Source organism: Pinus tabuliformis, chromosome 9, assembly GCF_031772625.1.
Source record: "Pinus tabuliformis cultivar Carrire ecotype Pingquan chromosome 9, CPIR1, whole genome shotgun sequence".
In the NCBI taxonomy this organism is placed as follows: Eukaryota; Viridiplantae; Streptophyta; class Pinopsida; order Pinales; family Pinaceae; genus Pinus; species Pinus tabuliformis.
In genome coordinates this window covers 1,509,077,890-1,509,095,831 of record NC_142307.1, presented here as the reverse complement: position 1 = coordinate 1,509,095,831, position 17,942 = coordinate 1,509,077,890, and the positions used below count along the sequence as shown (strand labels likewise).

The window sequence follows — 17,942 nt, the reverse complement described above, 5'->3', positions numbered from 1 at the left end:
GTACACGATCCCACATTCGTGAATTTTCCCCAACTAGACTCTGCAGTAGGTTTCCTAAGCTTCTATTCACTACCTCTGTCTGCCAATCAGTCTGTGGGTGATAAGCAGAGCTGAAATTTAACTTCATGTCCAACTTTTTCCACAAGGTGCGCCAGAAATTTCCTGTAAATTTCACATCCTTGTCAGAAATAATGGAGTTGGGTAAGCCATTTAGTTTGATGACTTCAGTGAAAAACAAGTGTGCTACATGGGTAGCGTCACTAGTTTTTCTGCAAGGGATGAAGTGTGCCATCTTCGAGAATCGGTCCACCCCCACCATGATGGAATCAAAACCCTACTATGTTTTGGGCAGAACTAAGACAAAGTCCAGACTAACTGAATCCCATAGTCTGTTTGGAATAGGCATGGGTGTATACAACCCCGTGTTCTGACTGTGCCCTTTCGCCAACTGACATATCTTACACCTAGTCACATACCGCTTCATGTCTCTTCACATCTTCAGTGAGTAATAGAAATGACTGAGCTGATCCAAGGTCTTATCATTGCCGAAATGTCCAGCTAGACCTCCACTATGTTTTTCTCAGATGATGTTCTCCCTCATCAAACATTCTGGAACACACAACTATCCTCCCTTGAATAACAACTCCTCCTACAAGTTATAATCCATCCATGGACTATTGTTCCTCAGTAAAGGATTCTGACAGGCTTCATAAGCCTCCTTGAAGTCTACATCTGTTTGATACAAGTCCTTCATGTGTTCAAATCCTAACACTTGTATCATGCTCTCATGTAAGAGTACAACTCTTTTGCTTAGTGCATCTTCTACCTTGTTCACTTGACCACTGATATGCTTCAATACGAATGTAAAACTCTGCAAGTACTCCACCCATTTTTCATGTTTGTGATTCAGCTTATGTTGCTACATAACATACTATAATGCATAATTATCAGAAAACAAGACAAACTCATTACCCAATAGATAATGTCTCCAATTCTTCAAGGCTTCGATGATGGCATAAAACTCCTTGTCATAAGACATATACTTTTGCCTGCTTTCATTTAATTTTTCGCTGAAATAGGCTACTAGTTTGTCTTCCTGGCTGAGTAGGGCTCCAATGGTTGTACCGCTGCCATCACAATGAACTTGGAAAAAGTTTTTGAAATCAAGCAACCCCAAAATTGGCCTCTCAGTGATCTTCTTCTTCAATATCTAGAAGCTCTTCTCTGCAGCTTCAGTCCACTGAAAAGGTTGACTTGCCTTTTTGATGGTATCCAACATAGGTGCACGGATTCCACTAAAATTCCTTATAAACTTGTGATAGAAACTTGCTAACCCATGAAAACTCAGAACTTTAAATAGACTCTTAGGGGATGGCCAACTAAGTATAGTTGCAACTTTTTCTGGGTCCATCCTCAACTCATTTTCTGCAATCACAAAACCCAAATAGACTAACTCCTTCTGAAGGAAAGTACTTTTTTCAAATTTATCAGCAACTTGTTTTGCTACAACTTCTCTAGAACATATCGAACGTGTCGAAAATGTTCTTCCTTGGTCTTGCTGAAAATTAGTATATTGTCAAGATACACAATCACAAATTTCCTAATGAACTCCTCAACATCTCATTCATCAGGCGCATGAAATTACTAGGGACATTACTCAACCCAAATGGCATCACCAGCCATTCATACAACCCTTCATTAGTTTTGAAAGTTGTTTTCCATTCATCCCCTTCTCTGATTCTAATCTGGTGGTATCTGCTCTTCATATCTATCTTCAAAAAATATGCTGCCCCACTCAAGCAGTCCATCATGTCATCCATTCATGGCAATGGAAACCTGTACTTGATCGTAATTTTGTTTATTGCTTGTGAATCTATACACATCTGCCACTTGCCTCCTTTCTTGGGAGCTAAAACTGTTGGAACTGCATAGGGACTTAGACTTTCCCATATCAAGCCTTTGTCCAACAATTCCTGTACCTGCTTCCTGATCTATTCATTGTCCTTGGGACTCATCCGGTAAGCAGCTTTATTCGGTAAACTAGCTCTAGGGATGAAATCTATGTGATGATTAATACTCTGCTTTGGTGGTAACTTATCCGGTAAATCATCCACCACAATGTCACTGAATTCCTACAACATTTCCTGGATTTCTTCAGGTAAGTCAAAAATTTCAGTGTGCAACCACACTGCTCTTAGTCTCCTTACAATAGCATACTTTACCTCATCATCTTCAATATGTTTTAGAAATTCTTTTCCACCCACCAGCAGTACTTTTGTCCCACTAGTTTTTGTTGTTTCTTCTTACTTGATGGGTACTAGCATATGCTTAATCCTATCCTTGACAAACTTGTAATAGTTTTTTTTCTCATCATGAACAACTTTTCGGTCATACTGCCATGGTCTACCTAGCAGAATATGAGACATGTCCATCGGGATGAGGTCACAAATCACTTTGTCCCTATACTTGCCAATGTGGAACTCCACCTCACACTGCTCATCAACTAGCAATTGGTCACCCTCCTATAACCATGACACCTTATAGGGCGTTGGGTGCTTCAACCTTTTCAAACCCAATTTCTCCACCATCTCTTTTGCAACCAAATTATTAGTGATTCCACTATCTATAATCAGTTTGCAACATTTTCCATGTGACTTGCACACAGTTCGTGATAATGCCTTTCTTTGGGTTTGTTCAGCTGTCTCATTTGCCAGTTTCAACTACCTTGTTCAAGACTAAGGTCTCTCCTGTCTCCAGTACATTCTCTACCTCTTGAGGCAGTGCCTCTGCTTCCTTTGTCTGAGCAACATATGCTCCTCTTTGACCAGCCTGTTCTCCTTCAGGACACTCAAAGGACCTGTGCCCCCACTTGTGGCACTTGTAACACTGGTAGGCAGCTCCTCTACCCCTACCATTTCCCCTTCCTCTCTGGTATGGCCTTCCTCCCCTAGTGCTACCTTCCTTTTCTGTTGTCCCTGAGGTCTTTGAACTACTTCCCTCTTCACTGTTGTTGGTAGTCCTTCCTCTGCCAAAGGATTGTCCTTTTCCTCTATCAGTTCCTCGTCATCTCCTGGCATTATGCTTCCTTGCGATATTTTCTTCTTCCTTTAAGGTACTCTGGTATGCTTCCTCTATGGTTTTTGCAGAAAGAATACTTACCTTGTCCAATATCTCCAGCCTTGGCCATTTACAAACCTTGTTGTCTTTTCTGCGGTGTCTTTAGTATAACTGGCTTCCAGATTCACCCGATAGAATTATTCAGTATATTCTTTCACCGTCATTCCTCTCTGCTTCAATTTTTTCACCTGCCGATACAGAGCAATCTAGTAATCTTTGGGAAAAAACTTACCCTTCATCTTGGCAACCATTTTGGTCCACTTTTTAATGGGTAACTTATTCAATCTTCTCCTCTTCGCTTGGACACTGTCCCACCATAAGGCCGCCTATCCTTTCAACTTGGTGGTAGCGAATTTAACTCTCCTATCTTCGCTGATCTCTTCACATTCAAAGTATTTGTCTAACTCACTAATCCAGTCCTAGAGCACTTCCGTGGACAAACTACCATCATAGTTCAGAATTTCGGGCTTTGGCTTACAGCTAACCAGCAAAACTAACCTTAAAAATTTGATTTCAGGTCCTTCTTCATCTGATCCATCTGTCATAACTACATCTTCTTCATCACTATCGTCCCCTACTTCTGGATCCCTTCTCCTTCCTTCTTCTACTTCTACCGAATGGGCATTCAGGATCCTAACCTCTTCTCTCAATCCTTCATCTACTACTCTTCCAATAGATCTACCATGACCTCTTCTTCCAGCTTCCATTTTATAAAGAAAAACAGTTAACTGATCTTGCTCTAATACCAAAATTTGATGGGACCAACCCTTTACACTTTTGTAAAGATATTTAACCATTGATTGTTTTGTTGTTAATTGTGTAGTTTGTTGACTTTATGGCACTGTACCTTGGTATTAATGCTTGGAGGATAGGTGTCTTGGCCTTGGGCCTCATTCCTTCCCGCCTCTTACCAAATCCCTGGAGGCTAGAACCCTTGGTCGGTTCATTTCACTGTTGTTCCACTTTGCTGTTTGTGAGGTAAGGTCTCTAGTTCATTTTGCTCTGTTGTTCTGCGAAACAAGGGTTCTGCCTCTGGTTGTTTTACAACATTTTAGTTTTGTCGTGCCTAGACATGCATTTCTCTGAGGGTCTCCTCATGCATATGCTGTCAATGTTGCCTGTTCTGTGCTCGTTTTCTCTACTCTGGGTCTGGAACCCTTGGTCTCAGTCTCTGGTTTCTATTTGGCTCGGCTCTAGTTACATTTTCGGCTATAGAATTTTGTTATATGCTATTGGTTTCAATGCACTTGCTCTTCCATTTGATTGTTTGCTTGGTTCTTGCCACAGGTTGCGATTGCAGAGTGGCTCGGCTCTCGGCTCTCATTTGGCAATTAACCATACGTAAGTTTTCTCTCCATGTTGGTCTATTTCTCCTCGTTTTCATCCTGTGTTGACAGCTCTTGCTCCTTGTGGGCAGTGAGCACTCTACGACTGTAACCTTTGTTTGTGGTTTCTCTCCTCTGGTTCACACGAGCTTGACTTTCTTAGGTAAGTTTTGTTGGTCCTTTCCTCTAGTTTCAACCCTGTGTTTATGGTTTCATTTCATTGTTTCTAATGGCCTACTTGTTGGCCATGTAGGTGCATGTCTGGGCTCCATTTGTGGACCTCGCACCCTGACTCCTACACTTGAACTAGGTAGGGTCGCTCCTTGAAAGTTCTCTACTTGTTTGTTTGAGGGTTTTTCTATTCATAGGGTTTATGAGACTATTTTCATGGTTTGGATTCGGCTCTGTGATTTCTTGGCCTGACTGTGCTTGTAGCTCCACTGTATATTTATGGTTCCGCTGTTTTTAATTATGGTTGTAATGAGATGGTCCTATGGTGACCTTGCAGTGATTTTGTTTTGACACGGTCAACTCTGCTTTATTGCTGGGTTCTGAATATTGGACTGTGGATGTTTGGCTCTGACATATATATATGTTTATACAGTGATTCGGTTGATAAAAAAAAGTTGCAAGGAAAATTGTTATCCATTCAATTCTGTACCTGTAGCTTTGTTTTCTTTGGTATTCCTCTGACTGTGGCTCTCTTGCTTCTCTCGTAAGCTTGCTCTATTATGCTGTTGACTTGTTTGGGTGCTCTCCTCACTTCGGTGCTTATTGTTCATTGTCTGTCATCATTATTCTTATGGAAAAGAAAATGAATTTAATTGTATTTCATAGAAAAGATGCTAAAGTTGTAATATGAATGGATTTAGATGTGTTTGTTCTTTAGAATGCTTCTGTGCATTTTCTTCATTCAGTTTTACAATGGTAAAAAAATATTACAACAGTTGTTTCCTTTTTTCGTTTTGTAGAGAACACTAGACAGTTATCAAACTGCCAGTAGTTACATTAAGTTGTTTCTGAATAACTGTCTTTTCTTGATTTGTAAACTAAAAGTAAACTTTAAATAAAACAAAAATAAAAATAAAAAGAACACGTAAGCAAACACTAATAGTGGTTGAGACAACCATTCCTAGAAATTTAAATGAGAATGAAACTAACGAAAACTCAAACTGTTAGAAGAGACAAACTCCCAGCCATGACCTCCCTAAGCTGGATGCTCCTGCATCACCAACACTAAACCTAGATAGGATCAAGTATAAGAAAGAAGATAAGTCTTAAGTTAATATCTATGCATGCATGTGTATTTATGTGAAATTATTTTGTTTTTTATATGAATACATTGATGTTACTTGAAGACGCACTTGAGTTTAATGTGGCAAGATAAACATGTAGGATATTATAGGCCTTGAGAAAATGAAGTAAAGGTAATAGACATGCTTAGTTCTGATGATTTTAATGGTACTAATGGTTGATTATTACTTTAGTATATAAGAAGACTTTCCAATAGTGAAAGGAAAGAGAAGGATGTCCAATAAAAAAGTACAACTTAGTACTAAAATGATCCCATCTCAGGAAAAGGGAAGAGAAGATGGAACATTTCCTAACCTTATTGATACAATGAAGAGTTTGAAGGAAAAAATTTAGAGTTGAAAAGTAGATAATGAAGGAGTAGAAAAAGAACAAGAAGATTAGACAAAGCTAAAATGTTATTTAAAAAAAAAAAATCATACACGTAAGAGTTGTTGTAACATGTACCAACTATTGTAGATATATAGAGTTACCATAATTATAATATCAAATAATTATGTGAACTGGGAATGGTACATCTTACCTTGCATTACTATGCTAATAAGTTGATAACAGTATTAAAATATTTGTTATTTATCAAAGATGAATGGATCAAAATAAAATATTTTCTCAATGGATTACCAACACCATCTCAAGGTAGGATAATGTTTGAGGAACTCAAGACACTTGTTGACATCATTCAAAAAGAAAAATAGTTCCATAAGTAGTGAGATACTAAGGTAAAAATGCATATTGTTTGGAAGAAGGAAAGCCCTTGAAATGTTGTGGTTGTGGTGGAGAACAATTGCTCCATGAATTTCCTCACCAACAACAAAATAACGATAGCCTGTTCAATCTTCGAAAACATGGGAAAGCAACCAAAAATAGAAAAAGGATTAAATCAAAGATGAGTACTTTGAATTGTTGGGGCTGCAAAAAAGGAGCACAAACGTCCTTATTGGCCTTACAAGAAGCATTACAACATGCAAATAGTTTATTTCAAAGAGACTAATTCAATGAAAAAAGCATACATAAGTGCATTAGAGGTTGGTATAGCAGGGAGAAATAAGAAGAAAGAATATTTAGAAGTGGAAGTAGAGATTTTCATGAGTTGGTTGGTGTCTGGAGAAATTAAGAAGGATGAGTTACTAACATTTGGTTGTGAGGTAAAGAGAAATAAGGAATAATACCCAAAGGATCTCTAATATAATTAATAACTCATTGAAAGGTCCTTGATAGAACTATAAAAATTTAGTAACTATTGATACATAGATAAGGTAATATACTTGTATATGAATGTGCATGGGTGGATTCTTCTTGAATTATTTATAAAGATTTTGGAATTTTAAGGTTTTTGTATACCTTAGAAAATATTATAATTAAAGTATGTGCATATGATAGTATAATAAGTGTTATTGCTACAATAAATGTAGAGCAAGGATTTTGGATATGTAAAATCAAGTTGTACATTGAATTACAAAACACCATAAGAGTGAAAAGATTTGATTTATTGCAAATGTATAAATATATGATTGACATACTGAAATTAAAATTTAATAATATTGAATTGGATGTTGAATCGAGATGTTATAGCTCATTCATAAATTAATTGACAACAATTGATGTGTGTATGGATGGCATGAAATATGTGGAAGTATGACACATGCATACCAATATGTACATGTTTTGGTGCATGATTGAAGACATTGTTCAAATGCATGAATTTGATACATAGAGTAAGTGTCCATTTTAAATACTCATGGAAACTTATATGTGAGCAAATGAAAAGATAATGTTATGAATAACTTGTGAGATTGACATTGTTTCAATGGTTGTTGATTGTTGCAACATCATATATGCTAGGGTAGTGACATGACCTCACATAAATTCTATTAAGGGTGAACAATTATGAATGATGAAGATAATGATAGCAGTTGTGGGTCAAGAAAATCATATCTAAGGACAATTGGACTCCTTCAAAAGATTTCAGCTAAGAAAGCACATTTATGGTAGCCATGTAAGTAGGGAAACCAACAAGTGAAGCTAAAAGTTTAAGGGAATTGGGTAGGAATTATTTTTAGTTGAATTTCATATCTTTTATTTATTCAAGTTAATGCATGTCTTGTGTGAAGTCTAAGAATGGGTATGGTTAAGGAAGAAAATTCTTAGCACATAAAGATATAGTAAAATATTGATAACATGTGCATGCACTTAGTTTCCATGGTGAACCAAAATTAAATGAATGAATAATACACTCTTGAGATAAAATATGCTGGGTTGGATGAAAATGGAGGAGGTATGAAGTAAATGTAGGGAATGCATTATATTCATGAGTCCATGAGTATTGGCCCAAAAGTTTCTAAGATCAAGGCAAGTGATTCCATCATATAATGTTGAGTTTGTTGATAAAGAACATGTTGTTGAAGGATTGATTTTTCTTATTCAATGCAGGAATTGTGTGGAATTGTTGATATATGAAAGCAAGTTTGTCATTAATACCTAGTGAGTTTGGACAAAGGAAATAAGCATTTAGTGTGTAAATATTAAGAGAATATTTGTGATGCATCCATGAATTTCTATGATATGATTTGTTCATAGACTTGATTTTATAAATCATGATGGTAATATGCTTGGTGCATTCAGGTCATAAATGCTTGTATTATTGGTGCTTGAGTTCATAAATGAATGTGATGAAAGGAAATAACTTCTAGTATCCTTAAGGAATTGTTGAGTAATGAAATCAGTGGCATGAATCTCTCATTCTACAAAAGAAAGTTGAAACTAATTACTGATGAATTTAGAGATATGTATGTTAAGGGAGAAATTGGTTATGTAACTCTTACCCTTTTGGTTGTTGGAATAAATGTTTCATTACATTATGAACAACTTAGAATGATTGTGATACAAATATATAATGCAATGATAGTTTTATTTTCATCTATTTAAAATCAACTAAAAGTGAGAGAATTAATATGTAAAATATTTTTGACATCACTTGAGAGGATGTTGTAAATTTTGCAATCAAAAGTTTTTATGCATGAACACTTATCATTGTTTACTTCTGGAAATTAAAATTTATTATATTAAAATTTATTAGTGGAAATTTTTTAGGGTATCTAATGGGAACTAAATATTGTGATATAAGTGAAATGATGAAGGAAAGAGCCCAAGAACAAGGCTATTGTGGTGACATTGCATCCCTATGAGACACCTCCATTACCTCATTGGTGCAAGTCATAAAAGACACCTTGACAATAGAACTCCATGAACAATGTAGTGTATTTTATGTTGGATCATTCCAGAGGGGCCCTTGGCCATAAAACTCTAACAATAGCAAGGGATGGGGATTTCCTGACCGAGAGAAAGTGAGTAACTAATAGGAGAAGAAATTTTCCAATGCTCACTTGATGTGAGCATAAGAGGACTTCTAGTAGTCCCTACGGTCTTGGGTAGATTATGATCAGGTGCACTGTTAAGACACCACTAGATCTTAAGTCATTAGTTCATTTCCCCATCCTATTCTAATATTATTTTTAGATATAACCATGATATAATCTCACCAATACTAAATTTTAAATAATAAATATAAATTCAACTTATTTTTAAAAAACATTCAAATCTTTATCTGGGCAAGAAAATTAATCATAACACATATATGACGTGTAAGTACTGAATGAAACAATGCTGAAGCAAGCACTTTGATACACAAACTTCGCTAGATTGGGAAACTTCGCTTGCCCACTTCAGCCTACATCATGTTTCCCACCAGCAATGCGATGTAATGTATGGCTAGGAAATGTATCCAATCCATGCTCGATTTACGCTTAAATATTAAAGCTACAGATACTTAAAAACTGATATTTTTATAACTTTAAAACGATTGAAGAAATTCTGGCTATATAACTTCTGAAATAAAAACTCAGATCGAGTCACAGATTCAGTGATCTGAAGTTTCAGTTAGCATTGAACTAAATAAAAATTAAGAAAACTTTAGCTATCGATCATATTTCTGCATCAGTTAGGAGAATCGACTTTGGGGTCAAGCAGAAGATCAAGAGTTTTCCCTTATTAGCATATATTTATTCTCAAATTAAGCCAGATCGAAATATTCTTATTTTATGTCCAGAGTGGCTCCCACAATTGCAGAGGATATACGTCGTCCACGATAGGCCCGTCCATGCAGGCGTTTTCAGTCTCTTGAAGTGACGGGATGTAGAAGTTGGATTCTGAGACTTCATTATAACCAGAGATGATGGTTAAGAGATTGGCATGTTGCTGAGTAACGCTGGTTACCTCTTCTTGTGTGGAAGCCAATTGTGATTGCAGTTCTGACACTTTATTCTGGAGATCATTGATTACTCCTACACAGCCATGGACAGGATCTCGGACTCTTTCCCTTGCTTCGTACACCATGCTTCTTACTGCATCATGTCTCTTCTCTGCCGGAAGACCCTGTAACACCGCAATGCATCCTCACACCATCAACCCATCACACATAGCTTTTACAAAATCTGAGAGCTACACTCAACGCACATCTTGAAGCCGTGAAGATGAAAGTGGATTTACACAGCTGTCTGGTCCTTGAATTTCATTCTTGTTTACATAACAGGTTTCAGGAACACGATCATTATTTAGTCTATGCAATATTCTATACAAAATAATTGTTGAAAAATTTAGTATGGATTTGCAAATTAAGAGATTGACAATAAGAGTTATGAAAATGTAAAATAGGCGTGAATAAATTAAAATATGAAAGTGGAATGTGAGAAACAATAAATATAGATTTGTTTCGCAATTCTATGTTTTAATTATAAAATTGTAATATATATGTGGATGAGGAAGTGTAAATTAGGATCATACATCAAAATTGTAATTCAACATAAAATTTTATATGAAATAAATTTAAAATTTAAATAAATAAATAATTAAAAGTTTATAGTTTAATAGGTAATGTAAGTACATTTTAGTTTTTATTATAAAAAAAAATATAAAAATAAATGACAATGAATAACATTAGGAATAAATGATAAAGATAAATATCATAAAGAAACAAGTTTCCTATCAATCTTTTATCTCTCATGTATATATATAATTTAATTTATTATATTTAGAGACATTCTGTAATTTAGTATAGAATAATCCTAAATCAATTAAATTAATATTTATATTTTATTTATATATATAATCTACAATACAAACACTGATAGCAAAAAAATTCAATTTCAATTATAATTCAAATAATTTAATTAATATCTAATATACATGGCATTATTTTATAACAGTTAAATTTGGCTTAGCCAGTTGTGCAGAATATTTTTTATCTTTCCCACCTCGATTAATACTAGCAATCTCTTCATTAACACCAACGGCCTTTTTATTGATCAGAAGACCAACTTAATTGATAGTAAAAGATTTATAAATTTCTTTATAAATACTTTTTATATTTGTAATTTCTTCACTATTTAATAGTAAAAATCTTATAATATTTCAATTTTTTCAATATAAACAAGATGGTAACACTTTCGTTTTTCAATAAATACCTTAAAAAACTACATTTCAATATCCATATAAACCTCATATACATATATATAAAAAAAAAAAAAAAAACCTTAAAAAAATTAATTTAATTGTATCCTCAATAACAAAAAAAAATTCTAATTTAGTTGTATCCCAAATGACCATATTAAATTGATATAATGACCATATTAAATCAAATATATCAATGCATATATTATATAAATCAATTAATTTTTTTTTATTAAATTGTTATCTAAAATCTAGAATTGTTTTATATTTAGAAAAGAAATTCATACATACAAAAAATTAACAAACATATTTTTTAATACAGATTTATGAAGCATATAAAAAATCAAAATCGAAATTTTGAGGTTGAATTTTATTTTCAGACAGGCTTATAGAAGAAATGTTTACCTCGGGGAAGTTAGTCCTTCTCCCCCATTTAAAATCGACTTTTATAAAACATTTTTAAAATAAACTTAAAAAAGATTGGTAAATGTAAACTTTGCAGAATTCCTCTTCTATAGACAGAATAGTATATCTTACAACCTCCTGAACTATATGAAAATAATGAATATTCATTATCATAATTCCTCATATAGACTTATGAATCTTACAACCTCTGAAAAAGATAACAAATATCAATATCAAATGCATGGGATCTGGAGAGATTCGACCTAGCGGATGGGACTTCAAAGAGATCCGTCCCGAGGACGCTTGATCATAGGCCATTCATTGCTTCCTGTGGATCATTATATGGCTTTTGTTTATTACTTCCTATGGATCATTATAGGGCTTTTGTTTATTACTTCCTATGGACGGACCATTAGCTGGCTTTTGTGAATGCTTCTCTGTGAAATTAACATTTACATATTGTCTACCGTGCTGTATTCCTCACATATCAAAGATAAATACCAAAACCGCTTTAGGGCAATGGAACGAACCTTGAGTAGTTTGATGATGTGGCCATTACCGAAAACTCTATGTAGCAGGACGAACTCGTCGGTACTGTCTGGAGGAAAATATGGCGCGAGGACGCATTCTTCTGAACACTTTTTTCTCTGGATTTTGCAAGCGGCGCATGCAGGTGTGGACGACATTTGTGCGGCAGAAGAAGTGGAGTACCTCGTCCTCATAGCCAACGAAATCCGTTGTAAGAGCACCTGCCTAACATTGGTTATATTGCGATTGCTTCCCGACGGTATTGCTAAACTTTCGGTGAAATGGCCGGTGAACGACGTATACGCGGAAGACGACGAACCTTCCTAAGTCATCATGATAAAATTGTCATTAATGACAAATATTGCATCGATAACGAAGGTGCTATCATTGGATTGGATGCTAGGTGGTGTTTTTTCACCTTTTACGGTGATGTCTTTTCCCTTTTATGGTTGATATATGTTATAAAAATTGTAATTTCATTTTTAAATATGTAACTAGATTATATATATTTTATAGTTTAAATTTATGATTTTAATAATAAAATTAATTTTAAAAATATATATTAATAAAACACGTAAAATTAATTTATATATTTTTATAGTATCACATTTATAATTTTAAATTTTTTGATATAATTTTACATTATCAAAATTTATAATTTTAACTTATGTTGCAAGGATATAAACATTGCAAAGAAAAGAACTAATTCTTATGAGCTTTAAAGTGATATTCCCAAAATTCAGTGGGACAAAAGCATTTCTCACCTTTGTGATATTTAGAGGGTGGAAGACCAAAAACATTTTCTTTTAGATTGTTCTACTCTTACTCACATCCTTTCTTATTTCATAAACATCTGCGAAGTCAAGCTAGCTATAGTGATCTTGGAGTGCTTCTTTCCTTTCATTTTTATCATAAAAATAAAATTTTAAAGAGTAGACCTGTTCCTCCTTCTCCCCCACCCAATTTTAGATTTAAAAAAAACAAATATTAAAACACATAATTAAATTGTATTTTAATATAACTATATAATTACATTTATTCCCCGATGGGGGTGTCCAATCTACGGGAGTAGTGGTGGTGCATTGGAGTGTGGACCCAGTTGGGCCTCCACGCACACCACGATTGCCTTAAAGGCCCATTGGGACTTGGGCTAGACTATCGCGAGTGATAATTAATGTGCAGCGCAGGTAGGAGGATGGCCATTTGCAGTTGTTGGGCGATGAGGAGGGAGTGATGGGCATGACAGAGTAGTGAGGTATTAGCGTCATGGCTCAAGCTAAGGCTTCAGGCGACAGTGCAGGACGCGCTCAGGCGACTGTGCGGGGGACTAGAACTTGCAATCAATCTGACTGTGGGATCAAGTGGAGAATTGGAGCAGCCGACGCTAAGAGGGATATAGTTTCGGGGTTGGAGAGTGTGGGTGGTGTGCGTTCGTTTCCCCTTCCTCACTCTGGCTCTATCTCTAGAAAGGGGTTGCTCCTCTGGAGAGGCAGTGCACCAGAGAAATGGGGTCCTGGTTCTTTCCCTATAGCGGCTTGTCCACTTCAAAGACTTGTAATGCGCCCCCGAGTTCGCCCGTAGACAATGGAGAGAGATAGGAAAATTGCACTAGCAGGTTTGGGCTCCTTGGTGTCGGGGTGGTAAGAAATGTGCTTTTATGCTTGGTTCATATCAGGCTTGTGTGGCGGGTTCCACGGGGCAGCGAGATTCGTCCCTGCAGCGATGCCACTAGTGGAGGTGTCATAGACTGTATGACTAGACAGAGAAGTCACAATCATAGAGGAGGAGCTCGTAACTGCATGGAAAATCGCCCATAGCAGGGTGTGCCTAGCTCGGGCTCAGAATCAACCGAGAGCCGCCATTCTGATGCTCAGGCAGCCATGTCCCCACGCTGCTCCCCGAGCCACATAGAGGTTCCAACCACCTTGGACTCCATTGCGGCACAATTGAATAATCTCCATCTGAGCATGGAGATTCTAAGGGAACAACGTTATCATGATCAAAACGAATTGGTGGCCTACATCAATGACTACATCAATGACCTCCAACACACCCAGATTGAGCTCCTGGATTCCATAAACGGCCTTAGGCGACAACTCTGGTGAACAAATGACCACCTCTGGACTTTGGAAACTCGAGTGGAGCATAGTGACTACCATAAGCATCAGTGAGTTGCGTTCTTTGCTGCACTGCCACTGATTCCTCCCAACCCACCTCATAATGTGTATTTCTCGTAAATTCTCATTTTTTACACCTTTTGTATGAGAAATAACCAACAACACAGGTTGTCTCGACATCTTCACAAACTTAATCTTGTTCAGAGCAAGACTCATGTTAGCTTTCAAGCCTGATACTTTGATTGGTATGACATGATATATTTTGTTCTTGAAATTATGATAATATAAAGCAGTTTTTTTTATCTATAAAATATATGTATATATATATATATAAAAGACGTCCAATTAACTTTAAATATATTAAAATTTTAAATTTAATTAAGTGAAAAAAAAAAACCAAAACTGTATATTTTCCAAGGCTAAGCCTGATCGCGTAGACGATGGCTTCCGGGAGACCATGATCCCAATAGCAACAGATCTGGTAGTTTCGAATCCGAATCCATATCGGTATGCAAAAGCAAGGGCGCATTGAGTAAGCTCTAGCATAACTGTGCGCTCCAAAATAGAGGGTGGACTTTCAACGTTTGAATCTGACCATCAGTATGGTCATGGTGGTTTTCCCATCCTTGTAAACCTCACCAACTTCCGTGGATGCTACAAAAAATTCGGGAGGCAAAATGTCCAGATGCAACATTATAGATGGAATATAGAAAGTTCTATTCCAATTTTTGAAGATAGATTCATTAAAGTTTAGATGGTCCGAATCCATTCAGGTTAATGTCGTTACTTCACGAGTTCGGTCGCCACCGTTAATTGACATGTGCGTTCCCACTGTACATTTGAAAGGTCAGAGATAAAAAAATGGGAGAATAACCATAAAGTTCTTAGAAGGTAGAACTTTTGATTTTGGTCATCATGATTTTGAATACATTGCCTCTCGCCGTATCCCAGCCGCGTCCTGCTTTTAGTCGTTGGATGAATGGATGGTTCTCGCTTCTCGCCATGTTCCACTTGCTGCTTTGCTTTTTCACGGAGAGTGAAGGCTCTCACAAATGGCTGTTACTTTCACACCAATTTATCAATTTAATATTATAACTGACCTAAAACATGGAAAAATTAGAAGGTGTGCGCGAAGACGTACAGAGAACAATTTCGGGTAACCGCAAAACCTTTGGTTTCACCCCCACTCCACTTCATTTATGACAATAATACATTTCACAGGTGTTGTTTTATTTTGGTTGTATGATAAAAATTAAGAAGGATATGGAAGGGGAATTAAGAATACTGGTGGATTATTGCAAATCAATTCCAAACATTGGCTGGAATTGGTGATACTACTTGCTTTCATATTGCTGGTCTATATTATGAGTGTATAGATGACACCTCCATAAATTTAAACACCGATAAAAGTATTCCAAATCAATTCAATTTCTAAAATTTTGAAAAATTGCATCTTGGAAACACTCATGTCATCCACAACAAACTGAGTTCAACTCCACAAATTTAGGTTGGAGCATAAATATGACGAAAAAAATCGATGGTTTGATCACAAGGAAACTTGTAGATACACATGTACAACTGCAAGAATCCATGTATGTGTGGTGAAGTCCTTCCATACATTTAGCTTAGCTATAACAAACTCCTCGATAGCTCTATTGGCTACAATGTTTCTCACATTTGTTTTGGGGTTCCAATTATTGTTATTCCCACTTCATCTTCAATAAGAGTGCTCCCATGCACGGGTCAAGGAAAATAGAAAAGCCAAATTTTTTGAATGAATCTAACACCTCCAACAATGGGATCATGATGCCTTGAAGAATGCCAATACTTAGTACAAATAGCGACATGACTAGCACAGGTTGCCCACAAGTTTTAGGTTGGTGATAAGGTTTTTTTTGAATTTATAGAAAAAGAAACTCACATCCCCCGATAGGAAGCTCAAACCACATTCATATAGGCCTTTCACAATTATGAAGGGTATGGATGAAAAATATTTTGAATTTATTATTCCCCCTTTCCTTCACATACACCACGTATTTAACATGGATTTCTTTGGAACATATTTTCAACCTTTTTTGGACACCCGAGAGGCCATTAGGTAAATTCCATATATATATATATATATATATATATATATATATATATATATATATATATTGAATATGATATGGTAGATCAGATCATGGATAGCAAGATAAAATATACCCACCAATACCATAACAACTCTATCGGGTGTTAAATCAAACAAATTTCTTCTTTGAGGAAAGTGACTTACCAATGGAAATTCAACAGAAATTTTCCCATTTGATGAGGGGACTTCACTCAATTGAAACCATTACCTGAAAAGGTGGAAGGATTGGTCTAGGTGGGTATTAGTAGCCACCTATCTCTTCCACTATATCAAAGGTTCTCTATCTTCATTGAATTTTTTCTATAGCATTTTTGTTCCTAAGTTTTTGGAATCATTTTGAGGCCATAAGAGATAAATATTCTTTTAAAATTTAGGGGAAAAGGGTGGCCATGTAATGTGACGACCCTATTTGAAAGTAGTAATCTTTAGATAGTTCATTGCAACAATCTACTATATTCCTGAAATATAGATTATATAAAAAAATTATGCTCCTAGGGAGAAAACTAGCCATGTCAGAGCCCATAAAACTTTTGGCACTTCACCTTCTAGGTGTTAGGGATTTGGACCTATAAATTTATTTCTTTATGTGAAATTTGCCTTTTTTAGGCCCCTTGTAACATATTTTGTGATGTTTGTAACACCCATCACTCTCTCTTCATAAATAACAACCACCGTTCTAACCAATTTTGTGTTCTATAATATTTTTCTGTTGTATTTATTAATCGAAGTTGGGTTCTCACTATATTAATGGTCTTTCAATTATATTTCTCTATGTGTCTCTCGAATTTCCTTCTTTTCATTATATTCCTTTTACGAACTAGATGACATAGACACAACACAAGGATCAGAAGGCCTAAGCAATCCATTGGTGACAAAATAGACAATGTTAACAAGAGCAACAAGAGTAGAGGTATCAAAGGGGGGAACAAGGGTTACTTAAATGAGAAATTATTTTATAAATATTCCAAAAACAACCTTCATGGCGTAAGGAGGAACGTCATCAAGGAGGATAATCAATAAAAAATATAAAAAGAGTGAAAATAGTGTTAATCCTATCTATAATGCAAAGAAAGTTGATCAATCATGATGATTTTTCCATCTTGAAGAGAGAATTGGATATGAAGGACCAATAAAATGACATTTATCGTGGAATATAACCAATTTCACCTAAATATAAATTTCTAGTCTACTAGGAATTGGCTACTTCAACGTCAAGAGAGATGATTTCCCCGTGAGCTAAATGGGAAGTGTTGGGAGTGCTTCTTTTGGTTCGAAAGTGTGGTCATGAAAGTTTTCAAAGTGGTTTTGGGATGAAAAAATGTTGGGGATCTCATATCCCACTAGTGTGATGAAGAAATAATACAAGTGGAAGCTCCTTCATCCACATACATGCAACAGATAAGTGTACCAACAACCTAAACTTCGATCTAGAAATAAATGTAATGATAAAGAATGACTACCAATTTTCATTATTTGAAAATTAATGAGATCCATTTATGAGGG

At 35.7% G+C, this 17,942-nt stretch overlaps 1 pseudogene; it reads right to left on the bottom strand.

The window, feature by feature from the left end:
- Window positions 1-9,848: 9,848 nt before the first annotated feature.
- On the bottom strand, window positions 9,849-12,349 carry LOC149154328 (LOB domain-containing protein 1 pseudogene; annotated as a pseudogene).
- Between the last annotated feature and the right edge of the window lie 5,593 nt (window positions 12,350-17,942).